Raw genomic sequence first — 21,467 nt, 5'->3', positions numbered from 1 at the left:
TAGAGAACTGCTTTTAAAATATCTCTGCATCCCAGATTCTTTCACATACATGACTATGTGGGGTGTGGGGGCTGTGCACTTCTATAGTACAAACAACCTTCATGTCTTTTTTTCTCCTTCGTGCAATACATCTAAGTTGACTGGTATTAAAAGAGAAACGATTGGGCTTCAAATCTATGTACTTAACCTTAATTTTAAAAACACATAGTACAAAACAGGTGTGAAGATTTGGGTGCATTATGTAGTATGGTCTCATGACTTTACTATGTAATACACTTGCAAACACTGTCTTGGGCCCACTCAGACTCATTTGCAAAACCTCTAGCTCAACTCAGGGTAGCTGTGGCTTCAAGCAGCAAGACTTAAACAAAGGAACTAGTGTAAGGCATTTAAAAGCACCAAACAACGAAATAAGAAAGTCACAAAACATGAAAGAAATACAACATCAATTAATAAAAATAGATAATATTTTAGGAAGTTTTAGAGAGCAAGATTAGCATAATCCACCAGAGGATTCCAGAGATATAGATTTTTTTTTTTAATGTAAGTTTCAGTTGAACAGCAAACAAGCATTGGTAACCGTAAACTTTTGAAAAATTTGTATTTGACTACACTGGCCTGACTGAGGGGACCAAATCCTAGAGAAAGAAGGTAAGGGAGGCCACTAAGGAGTATTTGGACAGTTACCCGGCCATCCAAAAGCATTCTCTAGTGAAGTTCTGAACTTTACAGCACAACCATATTAGACTTCAATGGGGTGGTCCTGATACTGTGGATGCAGGAGATAGAGGATGCTCAAGGATGCCCTGGATGCTGTGCGGCCAATGGGGGTGACATTGCAGTTACTCCTCGGTCCACAGATGAGGTGAGGTGACATTAACCACAGAGGTTCGGATCCCTCAAAGTCCTCTTTGGGCCATTACAAGCCCAGCTGCTGCTGGGTTAGTGATCTCCGGTCACAGCAGGTCCAGCGCTATCCTTTGGTGGAGACTACTGTCCCTCTTAGACGTCTAACCAGGATTCATACCACACTCCTGGGTCCAGCTGTTTCTGCCATAGAGGATCCATCTCCGGGGGCGCCCAGCTGCGGTAAGCGGCGATTCTCCGGAAGTAGCTACTCACTTGCAGAGTTGGGCTACTCCAGCTTTGATGATCCTGGTGCAGGTTCCAGGAGGTCAGCCGACTGACCGTTGGAGTCACTTCTCTGGTCTAGGGCTTGAGAGTGACTTGTTCTCTAGCCAGGAGACACAGGCACAGTCATCTCTTTGCTAGCCTAAGGCGTGGCAGGTGCAGTTCAGCACACTGTGCAGCCTTTCTCAGCAGAGTCCAGGGGTCAGCAAGGCAGTCCTTTTTTTGGTCCCTCTCCAGCTCCGTCATGATCTGAGGCTCAGGGTGCCATATTTATGCCAAGAACGTGGCCTGGGGTTGATGCAGTCACTAACCAATGAGCTACTGGGATCCCTCCCGCCCTGTGATGATTTCGGCTATGTGTGGCATCTACCAATCCCAGGGTGCACTATTCTGCACACTCTCAAAATGTCTGAACACTTTATTTGATATTAGGAGCTTGGCAGCAAACCCTAGAGTTTGACTACCTATGGGCTACATTCCCACGAGGAAACCGGTTCAGCACTGGTCTGCTCCCTCTGTTCTCGCTGGCAGCATGTCTACCTGAACAAAGGGTCAACCCCTCAGGAGTGTGGTCGCTATATGCCCACAAAAGGCGGCTACACCTTTGAAGCTTGCCTTTTTGCCCATCACCCAGAGTGGTTTCCTGTAAGGGTAAGGTAATACCTCCCTCCATAGCAGGCTACCATTGTTCCTAAGCATGGGAGTCATTCACACTACACCCCAGGAGGGCAGAAAGTAGTCTGTTGGTCAGTAACCCTGTGAGGTCACTGGAAAAACTAGGCTACAGAGTGGCAACTTTCTAAAAGTTGCCTTTCCTTAAAGTGACATTAAATGCGACCTGGGCATCAAATCGGTTTTAATGCCACAAATAATTTGATACCTTGAAGTACCCATTTTAGTAGTCCCATTCATAAGTTAGCCCAGCTGAAGGGTCAGTTGATAACTCTGTGTTAGCCAATGGGGCTACTAACATTGCTATAGCAAAACAGCAACTTGGAAGTGTTGCTGTTAGGAGACGTCAAAAGCATATGTCCAACTTAATAATCAATAGCTCCCTGCCTCAGGGCTCCATAGGCCTTCCATAGAGGAGACTTACATATATTATTAAGGGAAGTGTGGGCTTTGCAATTAGTTTAAATGGCAAAGTCGAACAAGCAGTTCAAAACTGGTCTTGCAGGCTGCAGTTGGAGCTATTTTGTATGTATGTCCCATGCATGGTGACACAACCAGTGCTGCAGCCCTGGGGGAATACTCTGCCTTATATACCCTGGGTACCATATACTAGGGATTTATACTTAAGTCAGCTTATGCTAATTGGGGTTAACAAATTCAACATACACTTTGTAAGGTGGTAAGGCACTGGCACAGAGGCTGGGTCAGCAGGCTTCAGTGCACTCCCAGAGTCAAAGAATCAGCAGCATCAGTCCAAAAATGTTGGGGGTGATTATGCAAAAAGAAGCATTTTCTTACAACAAGGATAATAAAATGAATGAACAGTGAATCTCTAGCTAGTACACAACATTCAACCCACTTAACAATTGCCAAAGATTTCACTGTAATAAGGCACATTTCTCCTTTGGAATATCAGGCTTGCCCACAGATGAAAATATCACTCCTCACTACCACATTTTTAACCAATTACAAGTAGATCGAAAATACTCTTTCATTGCAGCTGGAATGAAATATAGATTTCACAACCTATGCTGATTGTGGGCCATTATGGCTTTGACAGTGGTGAAACACGTGCCTCACCTGTGGCAAAAGTAACATTTTGAAATCAAAGACAAAACCTCTCAAGTTTGGGAATAAGTTAGATAGATTAAGCGTTCAGACATTGTTGTTCTGCGGGAAGTCGACTCAAATGTTTGACAAGCAGGCCGGACTATTTGTTGACCACATACAGCTGGTGTTATACTAGCAGAAACCTATCAACCAAGTCAAACCATGAACTAGAAAATTACCAAAGGTTAGCCCGAGGGAGCAAATAGCTGATTCCATAAAGTGTGACAATTGTAACGGGACAGAAAATCATTCATTTAAGATATTAATCTGCCTTCTTGGCATAAGGCACCTGAGGAGCAAGGTAGGGTTGAAAATACAAAGCAGGGCCAATTGATCCAGTTAAAGAACATGGCAGCTTCAATCTCAGATGTTTGCACCTAGCAATCATGGATGGGAACTAAGCATGATCTGCCCCTTGAATAGCAATGAGGCTAGGAACATGGCTTTGGCTGAATAATAACCACTTTAGCCAATGTGTCCTCGTAGTGCGGCCTTATCTGTAGCATCAACATACTTGTTACGCAGCCTAATCTGTGGTGCATCAAAACAGCATCCCTGCTAAATACTACTTCTATTATCATCGGTAAAAGCAGACTGGAACCTTCTATAACTAAAGATTGCCTAAACTGTAATCCCAGCCAACTTAAATAACTCAAGTTGCACAGTACTGTGAACCTGTAACTTGCATATTCAACGTATGGTTAGGAGTTATAACTGTGATCTCTAAAGAGAACCCTTTGATTAGGTTGTCTTTCATGACAGGGGGAAATTTGTATGGATGGTCAGACTTCAGAAAAATGTAACCGTAATTCATCCTGTAGTTTTTAGCCAGATTTTAGATAACAAATTCGGCAAGGTGAACCATCCATTAGCAAAATTAAGGCTGCTGAAACATGCAGTATACCACGAGATTTCAATCGACCCTACAAATATGGGTTAATGGGAAAGCACATAACTGGAAGTAATTCTGAGATGATGCCAACTCCCACCAAACAGTCACACAAATCCAGACCTCCTTTACAGATTTAAGGATAAGAAGGAAGGAAGGAAGGCATTGTAATATGTTTGGACTAACAGCTCCCCTCCCCACCTCAAAGCTGTTGATTAATGGTATCCTCTTTCACTTTAAAGGAATATGCATGGAAAAATGTCCTCTGGCGGAATGCTTAACACCGCAACACATACGGATCCTGACGTAGCAAGGTTTATTTGACTAAAGACCTGAACATATTTTGATGTTCAGGAACAAGAAAGATTCAAAAGGAGTACCTGCCCAAAGGACTCCACCTCATTAACTGGATGACCCAGTTCATTGCCAGTGCTACAGGAACGGCCACATCACTTCATGCATTAATGTTTTGCCTATCTCACTGGCCTTTGTTTTGGGTTAAGGTAATATCAGTGTAATCATCTCAGTATCGCTGGAGTCCGGTGCTGTGAGGGATCTGCCACACACCAATTATGGTTGTGTTTCACTAACTGAACTTAATTCAGGGGGAAATATTGCTTGATTACTTTGGGGCCCTCGACACACTTACTATGCAACTGCTTTGTTTTGGAAGTTTTCATATTATGTTTTGTTACCCTCTAGGCAATTGAGCTCACCAGCCATTAAACTAATACCTTCACCCCAACACTGGGGTTTAGGATTCCATTTTGGGCCATTACATATACAGGTTTAGTCTAAATCGGAAGTGTTATATTTAGGGGAATTAGCCATATCACAGCAATCGATGATGGATGTGAACTTTAAACTTCATAGCCATTAAAGGCTATGGGGTTTATTTTAAAGGAGTTAAGATTAATCTTATGGTCATAAAGAATATAAAGTGCCCCATTTAGACTGGGATACTCTGGTTTAGATTGAACAATTAGGCGCAGAGGTTCATTTTAAGATTAGAGATTGAGATTAGCCATTACAATTAGCCTTTGTGTTTAGGCTCAAGGGCTGTGTTTGGACCTAGGGACTGGGATTAGGTTTAGGGATGTGGATAAAATACAGCTAAAGCTTGGGACTTGCACCTATTGGTCTATGGTGGGTGATAGATGGCTATGGCTCCCCAGTTATGTTTATAGCATGTGAGAGGAGGACTTCAGCAAGTATGTTGGGATTTCTCCCCAAATCCCTCGTCCACCCGCGGTTTCCTGAGTGCCTACATTATAATACATTTCCATTTCCTTGTCTAAAGAAGTGCTTACTTGAAATGATTAAACACTTCACATCATCTGGGAGCTCAACTGAAACTAAGCAATGAATCACCCGAGAAACAGTTGTTGCTTGTTTGGTTGGGGAACACTCTTCGTTCTACCCTTTATATAGCCACCTACCCTGTATTATCCACATTTAGGGTGTGCCACAGGCTTCATCAGTTAATTCTCCCCATCTGATATGACTTTGGGACACTAACTATACATAGGCTCGCCAATACAAATGAATGCGTTATAGTGTTGAAGATTCCATTTCTGAGAGCTATTTACATAGGGATGATAACCTAAAACGTTACATACTATGTGGTTATAAACATGCGCTCTTATGCTAACATTATATTTCTTCTGTTTTCTGAAACACTAAAGGCCTCAGGCAGGTCTTACAAGTAACACGCCAAGGGTTATGGCAGGTTCATCAGGCATATGAACCAAATTGGGGATGTGGTTGATCACCATGTTTATGAATTGTTTCAGGCAGATTACAAAATTGTAAAACAATGATGAAATGGGGCAATCGTCATTTATATAAAATTAATGGGGTGAAGCACCCGGTTTACAAATTCATGGTGGGGTCGATTGTGAAGTATATACATCAATGTTAGGACAGTGCAACGGCCACGTGTATAAATTAAAGAGGAGTGGGGACAAATCCGTACGTATGCAAATGAACTGGGCAGGGGTAGAGTGAATGACTGTGTACAAATTAATCAAAGTGGGCACTTGTGAATATGGTAGTTTTCTGAAGCAACTTTCAGTTTCATGAGAAAGTAGCCGTATATACTTGCCTGCGCTCCTCAGCGACCTGCCCATTTCCAGCCATACCATACGGACCCCTCCTCTCACACAGTAAAACAGTTTTGGAAGTTGGCAAGACTGGCAACATCTTCAAGCTGTCACCTAAAGCCCGAGAGCCCCGGAGATAAGATCCGGTCCAGTTACAATGCAATTCCATCCAAGAGCAGGGACCTCTGCACAACCTCAAGTTAAGAACATTCTCATGTCGTCCCAATACTTAAAAAGACCAACATGCTACACTGTGGTAAGACTACTTTTTATGTGGTGTGCACACCACCTATGCTTACAATATATATGGTAACATGAAAATACTAAACCAAATGTACGTGCCCGGGAGGAGGGGAGGGCATTACTGTGCGAAATACACATCTGATCCATGGTTAGTGTTTCTACCTGGACCTAATCAAGGCACATCAATTGTGTGTACTCTTAAGAACAATCATTTTAACTGGTGGTTTGGGGGCATGGCGCAGATGGACCAGAGAAAAATAACATTCCCACACACTATGTACCTTGGGTAGTGGTGCTATAACCATTTTCAGGGAGAAATGGTCAAATGATTTTACACTTTGTACTAGTCTGTTAGTCATGCATGGGAAAACGTCAGGGATGTTAAATTAAAATGCAAGAGTGTTCCCTAACCAACTAAGGAGCATAACAAAAATAAATCAAAAAGGGAATAATTACAATACTGAGTCGCCACCTTGACGTGCCTTGCTCAATAAATCACTTGTCCACATAATCTACAAATTATATTTCTATCATAATTTAACAGTGCAGCGCAATTAGTGGGCGCATTCGTAAGAGGGCCAGACCGCCATGACTGCAGTATGAAACAACAATCATTGCACACAAGTAGTCTGATATACAGCACTTTGTCTGTTTCGGAGTTATAGTCGGCTGTAGTCAGCCCTTGCATCGGTTTCAGAGTTGCACCAAGCTGCAGTCACCCACTGCAATTGTTAAAATATACAATTGTATAGTAAAAGATGTGCGGAGTGGACTATGCCAAATTGTTGTGTAATTTAGGAAGATGTTTTCACCCCAGGCTCTGCCCTGTGTAAACTGTGTTTGTCTCTGGTTTACATTTGTTACTACTTTTTGGAACTCCTTCCACGGAGAGGCACCCAGCCTTTTTGCAATAGTTTTTTTTTCTGGCTGGGCAGGACCTCTGCCCATTCTTCCAGCCTACTTGCCTTTGTTGCCCCTTCTACCATGATCACCTCCATTATCTAATCGTGCCTCAGGGGGCCTCCAGGCCGGATCTCAAGGTACAAGGAAGACAGATTAAGGGGCAACTTTCATAGGTGACTTCCATGTCTGGGCCTACTAGGACCAGGTGGCACCCGTGGCCAGAACCACTGCAATATTTCATCCGCCCTTATGACTTTCTTTCACTGTGCTCACTTGTGGTGTGATCCCACAGACTGATGTACGTGTGTTGTCTGATTTTTACTTGGGGTTATCTGCTTTCCTGTGTGACAGCACCACTTCTGTGGGGTAGACCCACAGACCCATGTGAGGTCTGTGTTTTATTGTTCCGTGTGTCTGTCTGATTTTCTTTGTTCACACCATTACTACTCCTTGGTTGCTCCCACAGACTCGTATGTGTGTAGTCTCCTAATTCCTTGGTTGCTTCTCCTCCCACAGATTGGTGTACTCACGAGACAATATGCTATAGGGAACTGCATAATGCTCAGTCCTATGGATTGCTTCATGTCATCTCATGGTAGATTCTTCAGGCTTACTATTACAGATATACCTTTGTTACTCCTGGATGGATCCATCAGATCATGTACTATAGATTTGTTGCATAATGCCCATTTGTGTGGAATAGTTCCTGACTCATCAGGTTGACTACTCTGAGCATGAAGTAGTCCTCATTGCATAATGGCTAATCCTTGCTGTGACTAGGTACCCTAGGCAAAACATGCTACATCTAATGGTAAAATGTCCACTTCTATGGATGAATCTCTCCCACAAATGGGTGGATTCCTCAGGCACTTACTAAGGCTGGTCATACAAAGATTTCTTCTGTCACTACACAGTGAGCCATCATAGCATATACTATGACTGTTGGTATAATGCCAGTCCTGATGTGTTGGTCCCTGATGTTTCCGGGTGAATTCCTCAGAGCATAAAGCAACGTGGCTGGTTGCATATTACCCATTCTTAAAGATGAAGCCTCTGGTGCTTTTATTGATTGACTAAACTATAGAAAAAAGTGATGGCTGGAAGGCTTGAATTAATCTCAACCACTGGTAATTAATTGGAGTTGCAACCCAGTCCCTCTTTTTTCACTCACCATGCCACCTCAGTTTGGACCCAGCCATGTGCTAATCAGACATGACCCTGCTCAAATGTGAATGGTCCAGCCCAAATTTCCAGGTCCTCCATAACCAGAACATGAGAAGTCACCCTAAGCAGGACGGGGTATGCCCAGACGTTGGACCCGTGCACACCGTGTCAATGAAACCAAGCTATACCTGGCTGATGAACCCTATTCAGGGCGGAACCTGTCTTAAGTTGCTTGTGTTCCAGTTCAGGGAGGGCCTAGCCTGACAGTTCCCTTTGGAGTAGGGTCAAGACTGAATTACATATAGCTGGCTCCAAACTGATATGTCATGGTGTGCATAGTAACAATGGACTGGGATGTGGCCGAGTAATTACCAGTGGCTGCGATTAATTCAAGCATTCCATCCATCAATTTCTATATGCTCTCATTGATGAATGCTGCACCTCCTCATAATTGCACTCTTCATCTCTGAGCTCTTTCCTGTGTTCCATATTTAATGTGGTGTACACCTTACAATAGAGACAACTCCAAGCTGTTAGGTTCCAAGATGGTAAGTATCAGCATAAGAGATCATATCTATTCTCACATTTTCTTCTTCATGCATATGATAGCTACGCATGTGCTGTGACAGACTACGCAGTCTCTGGCATACAAGCATGACACCAATACACTTGCACATCAGCTACAATGCACTCACACACGTTCTATTCATACATACATTTGTATCTAATCCATACATATCCTGTATCTCACACCTTTGTACTTTAAATCCATGCACAGATGCAGTAAAAAAAAAAAAAAAAAGCACACAGACACACAATGAGATTTTAACTCCGTTTTTCTTGTATATCAAAACACCACTGTTAGAAACAGAACTGCTAGTGAGGCAAACTCTTGCACCACCATGCAAAACTTCCTCCTGGTTAGGAAAACACTGTTCCTTTAGACAGTCCGGCCTATTCACAGATTTCCTTTGATGCGGTCTCTGGCTTGCGTCCTTGCAATAGGCAGATTCTTTGGTCACCCAGTGCACGTTCAGTCTAAGATGATAAAACCAGCATCTTTGTCTTCCACGGGAGAGTTCTTCCTCCAGATACACGGTCACAGTGAGTGGAAGCTGGTTTTGTCTTTCACTCCCAAGTGCCAGCAAAAGATGTTTTCACAGACAAGTGATCGACTTCCCAAGACTTGTCCTCTTTGGTGCTCTTTTGTGTCCATAGTGGCATCCAGAAAATCAGCTGAACGAGTCCTTCTGTAGCACACAGTTCTAGGGGTGTTCACAAACCTCACCCACACTTCAGAAGTCTCACATCTGATTCCAAGTTCTGTACCTTATAGGTTAAGGATCTGAATATCTCCCTGACATGTTCAGATTTCCAGCCGTATTCCGTTCTAGTCTCACATCTGATTCCAAGTTCTGTACCTTATAGGTTAAGGATCTGAATATCTCCCTGACATGTTCAGAGTTCCAGCCGTATTCCGTTCTCTTTGAAGCACTCATGCGACTTGGCTCCAGTGACTAATCAGCATTGCACAGCCTTCAACCATCTGTTTCTGGTCAAGTGTGATTGCCCTGCACGCTAGTAGACTTCACCACTTAAAGTTTGCGAGCATGATCCCAAGCTTCGATGTCCAGAACCATCAAATATAGAGGTCGGGATGGCTCTACTCTGATCCTCAACATCCTGCCACTCTCTAGTTTCCTAAAGGTTTCTCACTTATGGCCAAAATACCATAAAGGCATTGGTCAAGTCAAAGCATTCAAATATCACAACTCCTAGCCGTGAAACTTGGATGCCCCTAGGAAAAGTTATTTAAATGTGTTTCCTTCAACAGCAAGCCAATGCTATTCAGTTACTACTTCTCTGAAACCAAGCTCTTTAGAAAAATCAGACCCAGGATTAATATCTTGTCTTCTCTATTCTCCTGCAGGGAACCCTTGAAAGCTACACAGCTGTGCAAGGTTGCCCAGCCTCCTGGCACACAATACTCTCCAATACCATTTCTGTCTGTGTACTACTATCCATGAGTTTTAGCAAGGGAGCAAACATGCACCCATTCATCTCAACGCTCACTCTGCGATGCGGTCTCAGTACAAAAGGTAGGTGGGTTTGTGCACCTGCACATCTAAACAGAATGCATGTATTTACAGACATCTACAAGCACTCACATGAGGAGTCTTTCAATCACTCTTCACAATTTAAGGAAGCACATGCAACAAGAACCCAACTGTTGAACTCTCAGTGTAGAATACCAGAATATTAGCCGCCCAGTCAAAAAAACATAAGCAGAGGACCACACCAAAAAAGGGTGAGATTTCACATAAATGCCCATAAAAGCCTTGTGTGACTGACTGACTGTCTCTCTCTCTTTCTCCCTCTCTCGTGAAGTAACACATTACCCATATACAAATGTTCTTCTGGCACCTTGAAAAGGATATGACGTGCACCAAAAATGTAGCTTCAATACAATACAATGGAGATGGCACGGGCAGTCTGTGGAAGACCATCGACTATGCAAAAGAAAGACCTTTGTCACTTGGCATAGGAACAGCCAGCACCTTGTGATTGTTCCTGGTCACTAACCCAACTTGTCTGAAGGACTTTGCCAACTGGAGCTTTCGGGTGAACAAAAGGATGGGAGGAAGCCATGTGCCATGCAATAGCAGAGTTATTTAAGAGCCTCCTGTAGAAATCTGCAGAGACCTAGTGGAAACACCTCACAATTAAGAAAAGTCAACTCAGACTTTCATCTTTCCCAAGTTGATAAAGTTAGTTCTGTTCCACCGAGTAAGGAAATAAAAATACTTGAAGTTAAAGTGTCAATATACAATTGTGCTGAGGGGTATAAAACACTAATGGTCACTACAAAGTTGCTTCTTTCTTAGATCTTTGTAGACTTTTTAATCACTATACAACCAATCAACATATCAAACTACTATACTTTGCTCTTTAGTCTCCGCCATGCACTCCTTCCCTCGCTTTTGTCCTGATTACCATCGTTCTTTGAAGTGGCTTAATGATGATGTGAAGAGGCAAATAAGAATTCTAAATATAATACAAAAATAGGTAAATTTTGCCCTAATCACAAATTAAGTCATTTAACTGCACCCTTAAATATATAAATTAAAGACGTGTGAAAAAAAAAACATACAAATCTGCAACTTTCAAGAATTCGCTACGTTTTCCAAGCGTAAGCCTTGAAAGCTGTGACATTTGGATGCGTCCAATAGCTCCTTTTTTAAGTTTCTAACAGTGTCAGCGTAGCGGCATTTATATATAATGAAATGCTACTGGAGTTGTAGTGTGGCACTTTTTTGCTTTTCTTTTTCCATTACATTGCGATTTTGAAGGTGTGCAAGTGGCTGGTCCAGGGCTCAGAGACCACCCTTGAACTGGGCTTAGACTTAGGCTGGTTGGCAGAATAATCTTGGTTGCGTCTGTTGTTCTGCATCCATGGCTCTAAAGGCATCATTCTAAAACACACATGCAATATTCTTAAAATGCCTCAAATTCACAATTACATAGCTTCATGGATAATGTCTTTCATAGTCTGATGAATAAATACAGTTTTACCTTTCTCCAGAGTATGTGAGTAGCAGTCCCACTTCATACAAAGGATCATTACTCCTAATGAATTCTTCTCGCTGTTCCCTTTTAGGCCATTTATATTTACGCTTTTTAGTCCATTAGTGGAAATTCCAGTTGACCAGTTACAAATGGTTTCTCTGGGATTTAACTGTGGCATATGTATTTTTTTGGACACTGAACTACGCAAAATCAGAAAAACAAACAGAAAATTATTTTAAACAAAACCAATGGAATGAAAGCTGCTGTCTGGCCCCTGGGTCATGTGTGCCACCTTCAGCCCGTCCTAGCATCTTATTCATCTGTATGTTGCAGTTTTTGGCTTCAAGTTTTTTTCCCATTCCTTAAGATTGTAAATTACTGCTTATGCACCCTTCAATTTTACATTTCTTGCATGCATATTCATGAACATTGTAGGAGGCTGGCCTGGCTTATAGTGGGTACCTTGTGGTACTTACACCTTGTGCCAGGTCCAGTTATCCCTTATAAGCAGAATAGAGGTGTTCTAGCAGCTTAGGCTGTTAGAGGTAGCTATAGCAGAGCAGCTTAGGCTGAACTAGGAGACATGCAAAGCTCCTACTATACCACTTATATCATATAGCACTAGATCATTAGAAAACACAATACTCAGAGTTACTAAAAATAAAGGTACTTTATTTTAGTGACAATATGCCAAAAGTACCTCAGAGGATATACTTCCTTAGGAGGTAAGTAATATACACCAAATATATACACACAAACCAAAATCAGGTAAGTAACAGTTAGAAAAGTAGTGCAAACAATATAGAACACAATAGAATGCAATAGGGAGAAATAGGCCTAGGGGCAACACAAACCATATACTCCAAAAGTGGAATGCGAACAACGAATGGGCCCCAGGCCTAGAAAGTGTGTAGAGGGTCGCTGGGAGTGTAAGAAAACAGTAAGGGTGTCCAAGATACCCCACCCCAAGACCCTGAAAAGTAGGAGTAAATTTACCCTACTACCCCAGAAAGACAGTGAAGTCGAGATAGGGAATTCTGCAAGGACAACAACTGACTGCAAAACACTGAAGACGGATTCCTGGACCTGAGGACCTGTAAAGGAAGGGGAGAAAGTCCAAGAGTCACGCAAGTGTCCAGGGGGGCAGGAGCTCACTAAACCCCGGATGAAGGTGCAAAAGGGTTGCCTCCGGGTGGAAGAAGCCGAAGATTCAGCAACAACGGAAGGTGCCAGGAACTTCTCCTTTGGTCAGAAGATGTCCCACAGCGTGCTGGAGGATACAGAGTTGTTTCCATGCAGAAAGACCGCAAACAAGCCTTGCTAGCTGCAAGAGTCGCTGTTGAGGATTTTGGGTGCTGCAAGGGCCCAGGAGGTCGCCCCTTGGAGAAGGAGACAGAGGGGGCACTCAGCAACACAGAGAACCCATGCAGAAGCTGGCAGCATCCGCAGAAGCACCTGAACAGGCACTTAGAAGATCTGAGGACAACGGTCGAGCCACAAAAGAGGGTCCCACAACGTTGGAGTCCAACTCAGCAAGTTGGGCAATGCAGTGCTGGGGACCTGGGCTAGGCTGTGCACGAAGGAAGTCTTGCAAAAGTGCACAGAAGCCCAAGCAGCTGCAGTTCACGCAGTACACAGGATTACTGTATGGCGTGGGGAGGCAAGGACTTACCTCCACCAAATTTGGACAGAAGGGCCACTGGACTGTCGAAGACACTTGGACCCAGCTCCTGTGTTCCAGGGACCACGCTCGTTAGGATGAGAGGGGACCCAGAGGACCGGTGATTCAGAAGTTTGGTGCCTGCATTAGCAGGGGGAAGATTCCGTCGACCCACTGGAGATTTCTTCTTGGCTTCCAGTGCAGGGTGAAGGCAGACAGCCCTCAGAGAATGCACCACCAGGGAACATTTGAGAAAGCAGGCAAGATGAGGCGCTACAATGTTGCTGGTAGTCTTCTTGCTAGTTTTTTGCGGTTATGCAGGCGTCCTGGAGCAGTCAGTGGTCGATTCTTGGCAGAAGTCAAGGACGGAAGTGCAGAGGAACTCTGGTGAGCTCTTGCATTCGTTATCTGGTGAGATGCCCACAGGAGAGTCCCTAAATAGCCCACAGAGGAGGATTGGCTACAGAGAAAGGTAAACACCTATCAGGAGGGGTCTCTGACGTCACCTGCTGGCACTGGACACTCAGATCTGTCCATTGTGCCCTCACACCTCTGCATCCAAGATGGCAGAGGTCTGGGACACACTGGAGAAGCTCTGGGCACCTCCCCTGGGAGGTGCTGGTCAGGGGAGTGGTCACTCCCCTTTCCTTTGTCCAGTTTCGTGCCAGAGCAGGGCTGGGGGGATCCCTGAACCGGTGTAGACTGGCTTATGCAAGGAGGGCACCATCTACACCCTTCAAAGCATTTCCAGAGGCCAGGAGAGGCTACTCCTCCCAGGCCCTTCACACCTATTTCCAACGGGAGAGGGTGTAACACCCTCTCTCAGAGGAAGTCCTTTGTTCTGCCTTCCTGGCACCAGGCTGCCCAGGCCCCAGGGGGGCAGAAACCTGTCTGAGCGGTTGAAAGCAGCAGTAGCTGCAGAGGAGACCCCGGAAAGTTAGTTTGGCAGTACCCGGGCTCTATGCTGGTGTCCCGGGGATGCATGGAATTGTCCCCCCAATACCAGAATGGTATTGGGGTGACAATTCCATGATCCTAGACATGTTACATGGCCATGTTCGGAGTTACCATTGTGACGCTACATATAGGTGTTGACCTATATGAAGTGCACGCGTGTAATGGTGTCCCCGCACTCACAGAGTCCGGGGAATTTGCCCTGAACAATGTGGGGGCACCTTGGCTAGTGCCAGGGTGCCCTCACACTAAGTAACTTTGCACCTAACCTTCACTAAGTGAGGTTTAGACATATAGGTGACGTATAAGTTACTTAAGTGCAGTGTAATATGGCTGTGAAGTAACGTGGACGTTATTTCACTCAGGCTGCAGTGGCAGTCCTGTGTAAGAATTGTCTGAGCTCCCTATGGGTGGCAAAAGAAATGCTGCAGCCCATAGGGATCTTCTGGAACCCCAATACCCTGGGTACCTAGGTACCATATACTAGGGAATTATAAGGGTGTTCCAGTGTGCCAATCAGAATTGGTAAAATTAGTCACTAGCCTGCAGTGACAATTTTAAAAGCAGAGAGCATAAACATTGAGGTTCTGGTTAGCAGAGCCTCAGTGATACAGTTAGGCATCACACAGGGAACACATATAGGCCACAAACTTATGAGCACTGGGGTCCTGGCTAGCAGGATCCCAGTGACACATATCAAACACTCTGACAACATAGGGTCTTCACTATGAGCACTGGGCCCTGGCTAGCAGGATCCCAGTGAGACAGTAAAAACACCCTGACATATACTCACAAACAGGCCAAAGTGGGGGTAACAAGGCTAGAAAGAGTCTACCTTCCTACAAACATGTCTTCAATCAATTCATTTTACAGTGTTGAAGAACACCTAAGCCAGTGCTTAATTTGAGCGAGTGGTTTCCGGGGCTTGGCACCAGCACTTAATTGTCAACACCGGCGCTTATGCCAGTATACCACAAGGTGGTACTATCTGCCTAATTTACAGATGACCACAACAGGTAATTATTAATTCAATATACATTAAAAATGCTTATTACCTGCCACCCAAGCCATTCCTAGAATTTTGGGGGGGGGGGGGTGATCTGGAATAGTCCGAAATGTCACACTTGTAGGAGTGTGATAGTTAGTTGTAAATACCATTAGCAGCATGGCAGGGGAATACATTGTGCAAGCTGCAATGGCCTCCTGACGAAAGCCCTGGCACTTATTTATTTATTTATTACAAATTAAGCACTGCACCTAACAGAGAGTCATTCCACGAGAGCATTCATCATTTATAAACTTTCAGATATTATACCTGAGTTATAAATCATCTCTTTTGCTTCAAAATATTCTTGGACTCCTAATTGTGCTTTTAACACTCACTGATTATGACCTAGAAATTCCGACCTGAATAAAAATTTTGCCTAAAAAGTCAGGACTAGCATAAAGTGGCATGACATCACTTGGGAGCTACAGTGACACCAACAAATGTTTCATCAGATATCCACAACTTGAGTGGCTCTATTTGGAAATGTTTAATAAGACTTTTAACTAGGTTATCACTTAAAAAAATCCACAGCCCTTTTTGGAGATAAAATCATAAAGCCCCAATTCTAAACTGTTAAAGTCATTCTACTTTTTTGTGGAAGTCTGAATACTATTATAAGAATAAATGACATTCGCAAAACAAAATTTAAGTTAATGAGGGGGCAGGCAGAACCCCTCTTTTCGACGTAATTCAGTTCTAGGAGCCAAAGCGGAAGACGAAACAAGCTAACAGGATTTTTAAAGAGTCCTAATGTGGACACTCCGTACACAGGGTAAATTCTGCGGCCGCTAATCATGCAGTGCAAAACACTGGACTTCCGCAAGTTTAAAAATGCTTCTGGTCTGAGGTTCCAACTCTGGAAGTCTTATTTTAAACACAGCGCATACGATCTTTTGATGCATTCGCCTTCCCAGTTCATATTTAAGGAGGGTTGTAGCTGCTTCTGTATTTAAAAACATTAGAAGTGACTCACGTGAAGTACTGCCCGCACGTTACAAGGGCGGCAAGGTGTTTATGGAGGACGGCAGATAAGCAATGCAGCCCCTGCTGCGCAGTCAGCAGCCTGGAGTACGCTCCAGGCCTCCGGTCACTTGCTGCAGTACACGCTGCAAGGTAGCGCTCCGCCCTGCAATGTTACCGTGAAAGTCACACTGACAGCCTAACATAACTCCACGCCATGGCGCATTCCTGTGTACTGAATTATGCGTGGTATTCCCAAAAAACGTCCATTCATGCGAATAAGACTGTACGGAGGAAGCGCTAAACCGGGCCTGCCCCTTTAAGAAACCACCTTTACTGGCTTCAATCCAGGAAGTGAACTCTTTTAAAAATGTTGTCCCTCCTTGAGGGTATTTGCAATGGTACTGGCAATAAGAATGAAAAGGAAGGAGAACTAATTGGTCGCGAATTTTAAGGTTGGAGGACTGCAAAATGTAATTCGGCTGAACTGTAGTTCGAAGACTATGACCTTAATTTGGGTAGCACTCTCCGAAGGCACATATTTCCATTGATATTGCGTGTCAGAAAACAAAGCATTCATACATTCTTTATTTCGCGTTCACGGATAAACATACACAAGTTTAAGTAATAAGAGGGCCATTAAATAAAAAAACATTTTAGACCGCATATTTCATAAGACCTATATCTATAGAAAAATTACATTGTAACTAACCATACTGTAGAAATAAAACGAGTAAATAACCCATAATGTTTACATTAAGAGTCCATATGAAATGCAAAAAAAAAAAAAACACCATCCTTACTAACAAAGTATAGAACGACAAACCGCAACGTTCCTCCCTCTTTATCTCACTATGGTTTGTGGTCAGACTACTTAAAAATCTGTAACTGTTAATCACGCAGGGTTAGACTCTCCTATATAAATAACATTCATAAATGCAACAGACACTTGCAATCTCTAATGTTGGCTACTTTAAACTAACCTTGGTTTGTATTACAGTGAACATTAAAGATTCATTTTATAATGTCTTATGGGTTCTTGTAAAGCGTAAATTGCAGCGTGGCCTCTTGGCACTGTGGGGGAGAACTAAGGGGGAAACAGAAAAACTGGGCAGAGTGAACTGCTCACACTTGACAAGGGGCAGTTGGACAAAGCGTGCCCACCTGACCCGATTTTCGCGAGGCAGTCCATACTTTTGGAAAGACCTAGTCATTTTTCCCGCCACGTGCTTGGATACAATTCAGCAGCTTTATAGACTTCGTTGAGAAATATTCACTCTTACCCCTACACTGCCTTATACTAACATCTGAAATGTTGCCAACGTGTACTAGAGTTCTGGCTGTGTGTGTGGGGGAGGGGGCACTGAAAGCTACCACCCAGGAAAGGCTGGAGCACGAACCGGTAGAAAAGGTGATAATGTGGAAAACCACGCACAGCCCCAAAGCACACAGATGTCCTATAACTAGACGAGCTCGCTGTTTTCGGTCTCGTTTTATGTTCCTGGGGGTCTCAGCTCACCACCCAGGAGATCTGCAGCCCAGAGGTGACCGCATCATGGGCTATATGAGCTATGCCGGTCTGCCTAGAAGGAGCGAGGAATTTGCTCGCGCTGGACAAAAGAGGGTCTGTTTGCTATCAGGGAGAAGCAAGCATTACCTGAGTGGAGGGGTCAGTCTACAGTGACGTGCAGCGCGCGGGCATGCTGCGTGCAGAGGAGGTCGCAGGTCTTTCCTCCACAATGCCGGCTCTCATCATCTGCCGCAGTGTGAGCGAGTGACAGGGATGCTTGGCGCGGTAACTGCTGCTGCTCGAGAGAGAGGGAGCCCCTGCGAGGCTACAGGGAGCCCCAGTACTGCTCTTCCTGGGCCGGGAGATTGAGTTACTTCTCGCCTGGCGTCTTAAAGGGGCCGACGGCTTGTCCATCTGCTGCTTCCCTGCTTCTCTCTTCCACTCCCACCCCTGCCGGATAGTGAGTCAGCAGTGGTCTTTGCTCAATTCTGTTTTTCAAATATTAGCGAGCATACGGTTTGATTGAAGGGCTTATCGACGCGAGCACACATTGCTGCACATATACACTGCCTGTCACCCTGTTTAATTATTAATTAGGCAGATACTGTGCATTGTATCTAGGGTTTCCATCTTTCTGAGATAGAGGTACCAGCTGTTTGTTCATGTTTGAGATTATGAAGGGGTCAGAAGCTGGCACTTCAATAAGAATTTCTTTAACATGATAATCATGCTTCTGTTCGTTTTTATAATCAAATGGAATTAGTCTAGAAAGCATAAAAATAAGTCTGAAGTCGTTTCTACATGTATTTGCTGCTTTTCGTTTATACTGGGAATAGGACAATTGTAGACGTTTGCAGATTTTCCGATTCTTTTTTTACTGCTCTTGACATTAAAATATCGACATGCCAGTAAAATATTCGCCAGATAACCCTAAACACTCCGTTAGTGTAGCTCATTGAAGTTTGGTATTTAAAAAGAATATCTTTATTTATTGCGCTTGACTAACACAAAAATAACCAATTGGTAGTTCTCCTGCATGCAAATGCTAGTCAAGATAGCATTTTTCTACTCAAATAAAGCTAACGCCCACTCACGCGCGCGATGGCCCGGCACCTTGGCTGGACGTTTCTGTCCCATCTTTATACTAGAGCTTGAGACATGAGTTATCAATTATGAATTCCGACAATGTGCTATGAGACCGGTTCTGAGCAATTCTGCCCCTTTCACTTACTCCACTCTGACTAGTGCAGACAAGATCGTTGCCATAGTGTAGTAGCATGAAGATGGGGCATAGCTGTGAGTTTTCTGTGGTAGATACCCCTGGAATATCCCGAGGATCCCTTGAATTCACATCTGCTGTATCGATTCTCTCCATCCCTCTATTATGCGCCGCTTGGATAAAGAAGGTACAGAATGGATTCCTGTGAGGATATGGCCACTTCTGTTTCACATGCTCCATACACAGATCCTCTATACAGACAGACAAGTACACAAACAAATATAACATCCATGTCTGACATGGATGGGCAAAGGACCCAGTTGCAGGGTGCTCTCCATAATAGGGAGTCCTGCTCTGGGTCGCAATCCCTGTCACAAAAATACATCCAGCGCAGATGCATGATCATTGAGTGTGTGGAGGTGGAGGCCAAAAAGCAAGCCATGCAGCAGACCTTTCTCTTTCCCAACAGATTTCCCATCACCCAGCTCAACAAGGCTTATCAAAGAGATTTGGAGAATGGCCTTTCTTGTCAAAGAAACGACCTAATTTTGCCAGGGGTAAGCAACTCAAACATAAGGTTCTTCACCTGCACTTCAGAGAATTGCACATTTTTGCATTCCCTGCAAAAGCGACGAAAGGTGAGATCTTGATGGGCTATACTCCTAAAACCAACTTTGTCCACAACAGCATAAACTGTCACTAGTTTGTGTGGTATGAAGGGCATTAGTGAAGGCCATACTCATTACACACTGATAGCTTGGGCTGGCTTCAATGTGTACTACTTACAATACTTTGCCAGAGACCAATTCCTTGCCCCAGTAACAATGTGTCCTGAACCCATAATGCTTTTGTGAATCCAAGTGATTTTGAGAAGTCATACTGCCTTATAGATGCAATTATTAGATTTTGGGCCTGATTTAGATATTTGTGGTTACAGGCCCACCTCCACTTTTTTACCAAACACTGTCAACCAGCTTGGAGGTCCGCCTGCCTGATTTAGATGTTGGCAGTCCCACTGACTTTAACCCGCCCGAGTCCCGCCGACTCTGTCCAGAATTCCCATAGACCGCAACAGTGCCATAGGAAATTGTTGCTGGCGGCAGGACCCCCAACCACACTTACAGCTGTGCAGATTTTGATGTGCCTTACCTCCAAGCAAAATATGGCAGTCCAACCTTCACTTCTGAGTTGGCAGGGGGGACAAGCAAGGGGGGGAAGGGGGGAAGGCTCACCTTTTTCCCCGATTCCACTACTGTTTCTGGCTGGACAACACCCTCCTCACTTCTGCCACTGGACCACGGAGAAAGCACAACCCCCTGTCACAGGACACTAAGGTAGGGAACCCGCATTGGCTGTGTACGTCGTGTGGTCACTGCACATGAGCTTGGGACCACTCCAGACATATACATGGTAGATATGCATATGTCTGGGGACACAAGTGGGTCAGACACAGATAAGAACACGCTGGGACACAAAATATCACACACACAGACAGCTGTCATTATGGTGTAAGTATTCATTGCCAAATGAATGCTGGCACCATAATGAGGATACAATCATACCTGTCAACTGTGTCCATGTGTGCACATGCAAGGGGACCTGTACCTGTCATGTTGTGCTTCGAGTTATGTGTGTGACTCAGTACGCGCGCGTGTGTGTGTGTGTGTGTGTGTGTGTGTGTGTGCAGTGAGATTGGTTGGGTGATATGGAAGGAGCTGGAGTGATTGATGTGGCTGTGTCAGTATGCTTGCCACTTGCATACGGCATTGTTGTTGTGTGTGTGGTGTGTCGTGGTGTGTTGCAGCGTACAACATTCAGGTGAGTGTTTTTGTGTGGCTGATGTTGTCCTGATGTGTGTAGTTGTGATGTTGTGCAAGTGTGTTTTTGTGGATGAGGTTGTAGTTGTGCTGATTGTTGTGGTTGTGTCGTATGTAGTTGCTGTATCAATAGTGTGTGTGTATGTTGTATCATGGATGTACATCAATGAGTGTTTGCGGCATGTACGTGTTGTGGTGGAATGGCAATGGATAACGGTATGAATGTGGTGTGTTGTGTCATGTATGATGCAGGGTGACACATATGGCAAAAGTACAGTGTGTATGACATACCTCTATTCCATATCCAATGCCATTGTCCGAGGTCCATTGGGTCCAGCAATGTCCTCCTTCCATCAGCAAACTGCCGCAAGTGCACCGCCTGCAGAACTGTAACATTTAAATACGACGGGCGAAGCACCGTCGACATGACAGTCTTCTGGGGTCTACCGCTACTGCAGTTTGGAGGTAACACCACCAAGGTCTAAATCAGGCCCTTAGTGATAACATTGATCTGTACG

The 21,467-nt window shown here is 44.3% G+C and overlaps 1 protein-coding gene across 4 annotated transcripts in view; it reads right to left on the bottom strand.

Annotated features, from left to right (window-relative positions):
- The window catches only part of TLCD4 (TLC domain containing 4), a 285,860-nt gene that overhangs the window by 209,281 nt on the left and 55,112 nt on the right, over window positions 1-21,467 (bottom strand). The window contains exon 1 of one of the 4 annotated variants that reach the window (XM_069231482.1): window positions 18,061-18,342. The exons of 1 other annotated variant lie outside the window; for it this stretch is intronic. The gene's annotated coding sequence lies outside the window, so the exon portion shown is untranslated. Of the gene's footprint in view, window positions 1-16,416; window positions 16,674-18,060; window positions 18,343-21,467 lie in introns of those variants that run through there. 2 more of the 4 variants (XM_069231484.1, XM_069231483.1) reach the window with 2 other exon arrangements.

The sequence above is a fragment of the Pleurodeles waltl genome, chromosome 4_2 (assembly GCF_031143425.1).
Source record: "Pleurodeles waltl isolate 20211129_DDA chromosome 4_2, aPleWal1.hap1.20221129, whole genome shotgun sequence".
In the NCBI taxonomy this organism is placed as follows: domain Eukaryota; kingdom Metazoa; phylum Chordata; class Amphibia; order Caudata; family Salamandridae; genus Pleurodeles; species Pleurodeles waltl.
Note: the sequence above shows the minus strand (reverse complement) of the source record. Positions and strands in the feature narration are given on the sequence as shown.